General features: G+C 41.8%; 1 long non-coding RNA gene across 1 annotated transcript; it reads right to left on the bottom strand.

Annotated features, from left to right (window-relative positions):
• Positions 1-204: 204 nt before the first annotated feature.
• On the bottom strand, positions 205-8,433 carry LOC133212701 (uncharacterized). Its single transcript, XR_009725578.1, has 3 exons — positions 8,367-8,433; positions 6,433-6,542; positions 205-415 (listed from the first exon to the last, which is right to left on the bottom strand). It is a non-coding gene; the product is annotated as an uncharacterized LOC133212701 (long non-coding RNA).
• Between the last annotated feature and the right edge of the window lie 183 nt (positions 8,434-8,616).

The raw sequence follows: 8,616 nt of genomic DNA, 5'->3' as shown, positions 1-8,616 counted from the left end.
GAAATGTTTTTCCAAGGCATGTCAGATTTATCCACTTCAGGTATCAAAACACTGTGTGCTACGCACAGCCCCAGACTTCATACACAGGGGAAAGGAGCAGACCTGTGGTGGTAGCATACACTGATAGGTAACGAAAGCATTCTCTGAGAAACCATTTCTGTATGTAAAATATGGCTACAGTTTCACAGGACCCATTACCTGTTTTGAACTTGCCAGGGCCAGATGATAGGAAGAAGCAAGATCAGGGACAGGTTTGTACTTGATGTTCTTACCTCCTCTATCGTGTAATGACTTTGCTACATTCCGATGACAGAGAAGGACTGATCTCAGTGTCTCCTAAGTCCTCTTATACAACCATCTGGGAAACAGAGTAGATTCTCTTTATGTTTGCAGGTGCATCTTCAAACTCCTGAGTCTTTGGGGGATATGGAACAAATACATTTATCCATGAGGGAAAACAAACAAATGAGATAATCACTGCCTTTATTTGTGAAAACACAAGATAGCATAGCCGGCATTAGGAGCACAGCTGCTCACCCCAGCAGCAGAAATAATCATCCTTATTGAGGAGGCATGTCAACAGCAAAGGGCAGATGTAGAGGTTGTGAGCTTCACTGCCATGCTCATCCGTCTGTGTGACTTGCAGAAATGATGGGAGGCACTACAAGGGATTACAGCCAACATCTTTATCCCCACAAAAGGGACTGCAATTGATTATTTCATTAGCATCATGAGGTTCTTGAACATTACAAATTGGTTTGGTCTTTCTTCCAAGGCTCCGGGGGCCAAGAACAGCTTCAACTTGCTCAGTCTCCACAGATTATGAAGAAAGTCACATTTAGAACTGCAGCAGGAGGGTAGCTGGGAGAGTGGATTTCATGCTGGAAATGAATTGCAATGTGTTCATAATGTGCTGTGAAGTCCCTCAGATTTTGCTGCTAGTCTGTAAAAGACAGCAAACATTTCCACTGCCAGCTGGCAGAGCATTCCCAAAGGGAAAGCAGACACTCTCCTAATCCTACCTTATGTAGGGAGGCTGAGTATAATCTGTGTGCATAGATGCAACATTTCACTAGCTCAGATGAGGACGTGGATGTTCAGATAATTGTTTGATAGGATAGAGGCAAATTCTTGTACATTCATGCCCCAGTGTTGGATTTACCAGTCAAAACAGCTTGGACGCTCATGATGTCTGGAGGTGAAGGACAAGCCCACACTTCAAAGCCATTCCGCAGTACTTCCACTGTGGTTGCACTTACTCTAGATCTTGGAAATGAGTCTTCTACTATCCAAACCTGAATTACCATTGAAAATACTACTGATGGAAATCAGAGAGAGGTGCTCCAGCAGGCTGTGGCTTACCAAGAGAAATCTTGCTACCAAGAAGACTGCAAGGAAATGCAATGCTGTAGAGAGGTTTAAAAAAGAAACCAATGTGGCAGAGGATAACCTCCACCCAGGGATGCAAGAGCAGTAGGTTCTCATCTCTCTGATGCTTTCAGATTTGCTCTCAGAGACCTCATCACCTTCTCTCAAAGCAACAACTGAACCCATAGAAAGGAAGATCCTTAGAGGTTTATAGACTGGATGAGTCTGAGCAGATGTTTTACAACTATGTCAAATGACACATTTGTGACAGCAGAGTGACTCTGTGCCAGTTCTCGAATCCTTGTTCCAAGCACTGGAGGTGTAGAGTTTCTCAAATAAACCATTATCAGAATTTGTTTAATACAAATGAAATGGCTTTTTTTTTTTTTCCTAATCTTGTTCTTATTGATCCTTCCTATGAAACAAACCAACATCTAATCAGCTTTTCAATATATCACAGGCTGGTAAAGGTCACCCAGATAACTACGTCAAACCAAAATACGAATTATGGATAATATTTTGAACCTAAAGACAGAATATATCTGTTACAGACAAGAACAGAAGAGAGCAGAATGCCATCAATATATTTTTAGATCTATGGCATGACATAAAAAAAATCCTGAACAAGCACCCTGTTCCTACATAATTTAGTGGTCTCTACTTTCCCCCTCTCTTGATGGAGCTCACTTGAGTTCCTTAAGCCTCACATCATGAAGTGGCTTTCCAGACCTGGATGCTTTAAGACCAGATTTGTTTGAATTTGCCCTGTGCTTCCTGTTGGTCTTGAAGCAATGATCATCAAAACCTGATGCAACACACCTAGAAATTCTCCCCAGCCTGTCCAATGCACCCCTTGTACCACACCAAGAGCTGCAGTGGCAAACTTGTGCAGTCTTGTTCTGAGCACTTTGGGAGAAGTCATCTTTTCCACCTCTCATGTTACCAGTTTAGCCTCCATTCCCTGTTCCCCAAAACATCATGTTTCTGTGCTAAAAAGCACAGAATGCTTTTTTGAAAGGTGAGCAGCTGGGAGGAGGAGCAATAGCACACCAAGTGTCAGTCTTGGTGTTTCAAAACCCCAGCTCTGCTGGCAGAAAGGGCATGAGAAATGGTCTTTTTCACTTCCAGGACTGGAACAGTTTCAGCAGTTGTCCTTGCTACTTACTCAGGAGCTCCTTTGCAAAGTTGGTTTTGATTTCCAGCCTGTGCTGCCAGAGTCAGAACCCTTTTCCCCCCCTCTGGTCAGTGGAGAAAGAAGGAGTCTTCTTGGGAATGACTCAGAAGTGGAGTCAGTCTGTCCTTACCACCAGCTCTGGTCAAAGTCTAAAAAGATTCACCTTCCAGTCTGGACATGAAAGATTACATGCCAGGTGCTGGCAGTTCCTGGTCAAAATTGTTCATGAAGGCTGAGAAAGTACGGACAATTATTTCATTTTAGAGGAGGAAAATGGAGGCACTGCAATCAGAGCCCTCACTTGGAATGGAGACTCACAAAGCTGACAAGTGAGGCTTTTTCTGACACATGAATGAGGTGCTAAATGCAGGAGGGACCTCTTTGGTCATGAATGCTAGGCTACAATTCTCCCCAATATGCCCCAAATATAATAGAATAGGGCCATATAGCAGACACGTTTTTACTCTTGCTTCTACTGTTCACTAAAGAAATTAGAAAGAATGGTTTTGGCAACCACAGTTTCTGGGAACTCCTTGGAATGCCTTTGCCTTCCTGATTGTACCTATGTACATCTTTTTGTTGTGACAGGGAAGTGCCACTGATACCTGCCAACCTTCCTGGCCATGTACCCAGATTGCCTTGCAGGGAAGAACAAACTCTTGCATGGCTAAGCTAAACCAGGGGTTTGCTTTTCCAGATCCTTTTCTCTTTGTTTGTAAAGCCCACTTACATTTCAGAGGCTGTATCGCCGAATATTTAAATGAGAAAGCCCTTCTTGGAGAAAATGAACCATGAAACACAGCACAGAGCTATGGGTCACAATAATAGAAAAGAAACAGATTACTAAAAAGGCAAAAATTCAGTCCAGGTATGGTTCCAGGTATTAGCAGGTGGTAGGAATAAAAGATGATGAATGCAAAGATAAACGCGGTGTCTCCTGATGTATTGAGATGAAAGCACACAGTCTGTATAGCGAAGTCAAGCATTTATGTCTGATTGTTCTCTGGGAACCTTTGGAAAGACAGTTCTGCTTGTGTTTTACTGAAATAGAAGCCAGACTGCATAAAATCATTAGGAACTGTGGTGTTTTTTTTTTTATTATCTGTGATTTTTTTCCATATGCTAATTGATCCCAGACTGCTATAAACCAAACAATAATAGCTGGGGGGAGAGCTGGAAGGATCTCTTCCTTTGCCAGTGATGAGCTATTGAGCATCTAATCATAACCAGGAGGTGGGAACCAAGCCCAGAGCCCTTCAGTGTCCAGTTCCCAGGAAGAAAGAAAGAATGAAAGTGTCTGAATGCAGTTTGGATCCAGCCATTTCAAGCAGGATTCAGAGGGGTACACACCTATGAGAACATCAGGGCCCTTCCCATTGTGTATCTGGAATAAGGAGCAAAAAAGACATGCTGGAGCAGAGCAACGACCATGCAAAGTTTTCCACAGCAACCTGAGCTACAAACCCATTGGTACCCCTGGAAAATCTTCCCTTCTTATACAAGAATAAGAGGATTGCAAAGGAAGTGAGCAGAAGCTGGTCTGGACAAACAGCAGGGCATGGATTCCTCTGCATGCTGTGTATGCCAAAGGATATGGTGACTTGTGAGAGGCTGCCTGCACTTGAGAGCAGAGTAGACAAGCCCATGGTGGGGAAATCCTGAATAGAGAGAAATTGCACAACAAAACCCCTGCTGTTGGAGCCTGAGGGAGTGTTTCTGGGGAGCATTACCTCGCTCAGAACATAATCCACATTGAAATAGATCCTTTATCCAAACAGACTTTAATCTGTCAAGGTCTAGAGAGACAATTATGCTAGTACAGGCTTTCTCCCTCTCTGTGGTTAGTACAAGTCCTCACAGAATACACTAAAACTCCTGTGCAATTATGTTAGATCCTTGTTTACTAGCCATTATCTTCACAGCTGGGAAAGACCTGCTCTCTGATGGTCATTACACCTTATCCAGGTGAATCCAAGCAGATGTAGCCTCTTATGTTCAGTACATGAAAAGAATATTCCTGCAAAGTGGTATCCCTTACAACTCATACAACATCTCTCACCATAAGTGCAGTTCAAGTGTTCATTGTTGCACAGGGTGGAGGTCAGACCCAGGAGGGAGACCTGTTGCAAGTAGGTTAAGAAGACAAAACAAGTCTTGTGTCACTGGTAGGGTGCAGGGAGAAAGGTGGGTGGGAACCTGGGAAGCATCAAAGATTCACTGTGCGTTACACAACAGTGTTCACAGCTCTGCACAGAAGATAAGCAAACACTGATGATTTCAGTAGGCTGAGAGCGATCCTCTGGGGAGAAATGGGCACTTGAAAAAGCCAGATTTCAGTCTTCTGTTAGTGAGCACTGCTGTCTTGGAGCTCATTTGAAGCTTGGCACCAAGAGAGGAGAATGCTGTTGGTGTTTCTCTAGCTGGAGAAAAGATGAAATCTTCCATTTATCACATCTCTGGCTTCTGGTGAGCTAACTGCTCCAGCGTTGCTTGTGTCTCCATTTATTGACAGTATATTAACCTCTGGGTAAAATGATAGGCCTCAGCAACTTCACAGTGGCCTTTATACTATTTGCAGTGACTGCTAAATACCACAGCAGATAATCTTATTTATTCAGTGCATTGCTGATGTCAATTACAGTGGGACCCCCGTCTGGAAATGGAAAGAACCCCCTGCAAGAGGCTGGCATGAATTCATTATGAATCAGTGCTGCTCGAATAAAGCATCTATGGAGAATATCTAAGCAGTGACCTTCATACAAAATGTATCACATAACACTTCCTATTAAAATAATCATAAACACAGTAAGCAGTAAACAAAACAATCAGAATGTGTCTTGAAAATAAATGCAGAGAGGGGATGGTAGATGGAAGAGGGATTAAATTTCCATTTAGGTTTTACAGGCAACAAAGGATTGTGGGTTTTTTTCTTTTCAAACAGTGTTTCCAAAATCAATAACGGAGGGAGGGAAATGGTGTGATTAGTAACATGGTGAGTAATTGCACCAGTTTGTCACCACTCGTGTTCAATGTTAGAGCATCTATTAAGAAAGGAGGCTGTTGGAACTGGCCCCAGTCAATATTTGTCCATAGCTCAGAAAAAGTCCTGCAGTCTCACTAAATTCTGTATGATTTTAGATCTGACACTTTACCTCTGCCAACATCTGTTCTTCTCATCATGATTAGACTAGCAGGCTTCAAGATAAAATCAACATGGTGCCAGATGACACATGTACATGCAGAGCAAGGTAATGCCATCCTGTGATTTACATGATGGGAAAACAGAATTACAAAGCAGCTTGCCAAAGGGCAGTCAAGTGAGATGACAGAGCTGAGTGTTGTATTGGAACCCTGTACCCCTGTCAGGGGCTGTGGCAGAGTTGAAGCCAAAGGATTAGACCCTTTCTGTCTTTTTGAGATGCTACAAATGAAGTCTCACTTACTTTTCAGATAGATACAAGTCTTACTACGTTCAGACCCATGCTGGTAGGAAAGGTGATGCCCTGGAGGAGTAGGCAAGCTGTCTTGCGGTTCCTTTGTGCATTGTGCAGACATACCAAAGGCTGCTGAAAAGTCTTAGGCTAGTCCCTCTCAGCTAGATACAGTAGGCTGTCATTGACAATGGAGAGCTCTTTAGCAGGAGCAGTGGCTGTTCACTGCTGTCATATTATCTACCTTATGGGTCTTGTAGGGGTCTCCTTCCCCATCAGTAAACACCATATAGTTTTACCTGTGCCTAGCCTGCTTTGCACTATTTAGAAGACATTCTAGCTTGAGGAGACACATGTTCTTTCTTTCCCTGATTTTCCACATATTTCTTTAAAATAACTGATTTTTCCTTCTAGACCTGCTTTACAGTCTTGCACATCATAGCATGCAGAGTATCTCACCTGCAGTTACTCCAGTTACTGCTTTTCTCTTTCATACACACAGTCACTGCCTTTGTTCTTCTGTTGGATGATATCCCCACCAACTGGACATCCAACCCTTGCCAGGAGACCTGCAAAAACAGGGGAAAGATCTCAGCATTCAAGATGGAGATTGTTCTTGCAGTTTCAGCCCCTCTCCCACCCTCACCCCACCAGTCTGAGTGCACTGACATTTTCATTCTGCATCCACCTCGTTTCTTTTCCTGCAATTCCACTCTGCCTTCATTTCAGCCTTCAACATAATCTCTAGAAACACATTAATTTTCATTTTGTCCTACCTAGATTAGCTACAATCTCTACCTACACAAGAAAAGAACAAGAAAGAATTGTGGCTCTAGAGGCAGCCTTTTTTTCCTGAGGTTTTAATTTATTTTGCAAGTTCCAGTTAAGTTTGAATTTCTCAATTTTCCTTTTCTCTCTACAATTTCTGACCTCCATGTCACATCTCTCTTTGATGTTCAGTCTTTTTTCTCTCCTTTCTGCAGGTTCTCAACTTACTGCTAATATATTTTTAGAGACAGTTAGTCATCCTGTCATAGCTGGAATTTTTTCAAACATATTTTCCCTGTTACTTGTCAGACAACTTCCAGACTGCCTTCTAACTTTCAGGCTTCCAAGTTTTCCAACAAGTTTCCAACAAGTTTCCTGGATTTCCCCAAGTTTGTCCTTGTGAATTTGAGAGAGATCTACATTTACTTTTTTCCCCTTCAATTTTGAATAGCCTTCTCATGGGTAGTCACCAGCATTGTTTTGTATGACCAATCCAACAGCAGCAAGCAAGTCTAAATGACAATGAATTTGTGGAATTGGATCCTGTCTGAAGAAATCTTCCCATCACATCCACAGTCATATCTATAGATGTGGGGTTGTTCTCTTGTCCTCTTCTTTCCTCTGTATGCCAGGAGATCCCAGGCTGTCCTCCCTCTCTGGCTGCATTCCCCACACCCACTTAATATCCCCCTTAAAGATGCTGCAGTTACAAAGCAGTGCCATTCACATCCCAACTAACAGAAATGTTCACCTACACTTCCACTGTCTTCTTAGTTCCTTACAGTCACTCGTTTGCTGCCATTATGTTCTCTCCTTTGCCCTTATCTGTAATAAAAATGTTAATTGTATGATCTTATCTAAGGGGTTCTTCCCTTCCTTTAGTGGCAATGCTCAATGAATGAGGCAGGTTTGACATTTGCTTTTAGACTCTCTTTTCAACAATCCCATATCACTGAAAATCATTCACCCTAAGAAACTGCTTTTTTAACTGAGTATTGTCAATGAGTAACTATCGATGCTTTTCTTCTGATTAGCACTAATGAATCTAATAGCATGCTTTTATCAGTATTACTTCACATTATATAGTTTATTGATGTACTTTGGTGCCTATTTTCTATAATGAAAACTATGAAATTGCATATCTATCATGACTAAGTGGTGATGCAACTCACAGCCAACTTTAATTGTTGATTCCTTCAGTGAGAAAGTGATCTTAGAAGCTATAACCACAAAAAGCCACAGAGTTATTTTTCCCAATAAATAACCTGCTTTCCCATGAAGGCAGAAAATTTAAACTGATAAAGGAAAATAGATTTTCATATGCAGCATAATTAGTCCATGGGACTTCTCACTACAGAAAGTCATTCAGCTCAAGAATATTGCAAGATTAAAAACCCCCTCAGGCATTAAATGTGCAGTCAGAAGCCCACAGTCATTATACCTATGGCTGAAAAGGGTTTGGAAGTGATATGAAGTTGCATACCCTAAGTTTGTGGGTCGCTTCTATAGATCAAGATAAGTCTTTAGGCAGGACACGAAAATATCTAAAAACTGAGGGTCTTGTCCCACTTTAGAAAGTATCTGGTGAGGAGCAAGGTAGAAAACTACCTAAGCATGTGACTTACCAAAGGTTGGATATCCCCGTATCTCCTGTTTAACTCCAATCCGGTGAACATATTTCCACAGGGAAAAAGAAGTCTCAGTCATTCAAACTGCTACTGCTACATCCTCCTGTTTATAATGAAATAACTTCCTTTAGTTTCTAATACATTAAAATGAGTTCTTTCTAACACTTATTTATGAGATTAACCCAGTTTACAATGTTAGGATAAATGTCATAAAACAACTGTCACGTTTCAGAAAATTTTTCAGTTT

The sequence above is a fragment of the Neopsephotus bourkii genome, unplaced genomic scaffold (genome assembly GCF_033783945.1).
Source record: "Neopsephotus bourkii isolate Nb327-2 ecotype Australia unplaced genomic scaffold, CSIRO-AGI_Nbou_v1 NB_739, whole genome shotgun sequence".
Classification (NCBI taxonomy): Eukaryota; Metazoa; Chordata; class Aves; order Psittaciformes; family Psittacidae; genus Neopsephotus; species Neopsephotus bourkii.
This window is presented reverse-complemented; position numbering and strand designations above follow the sequence as displayed.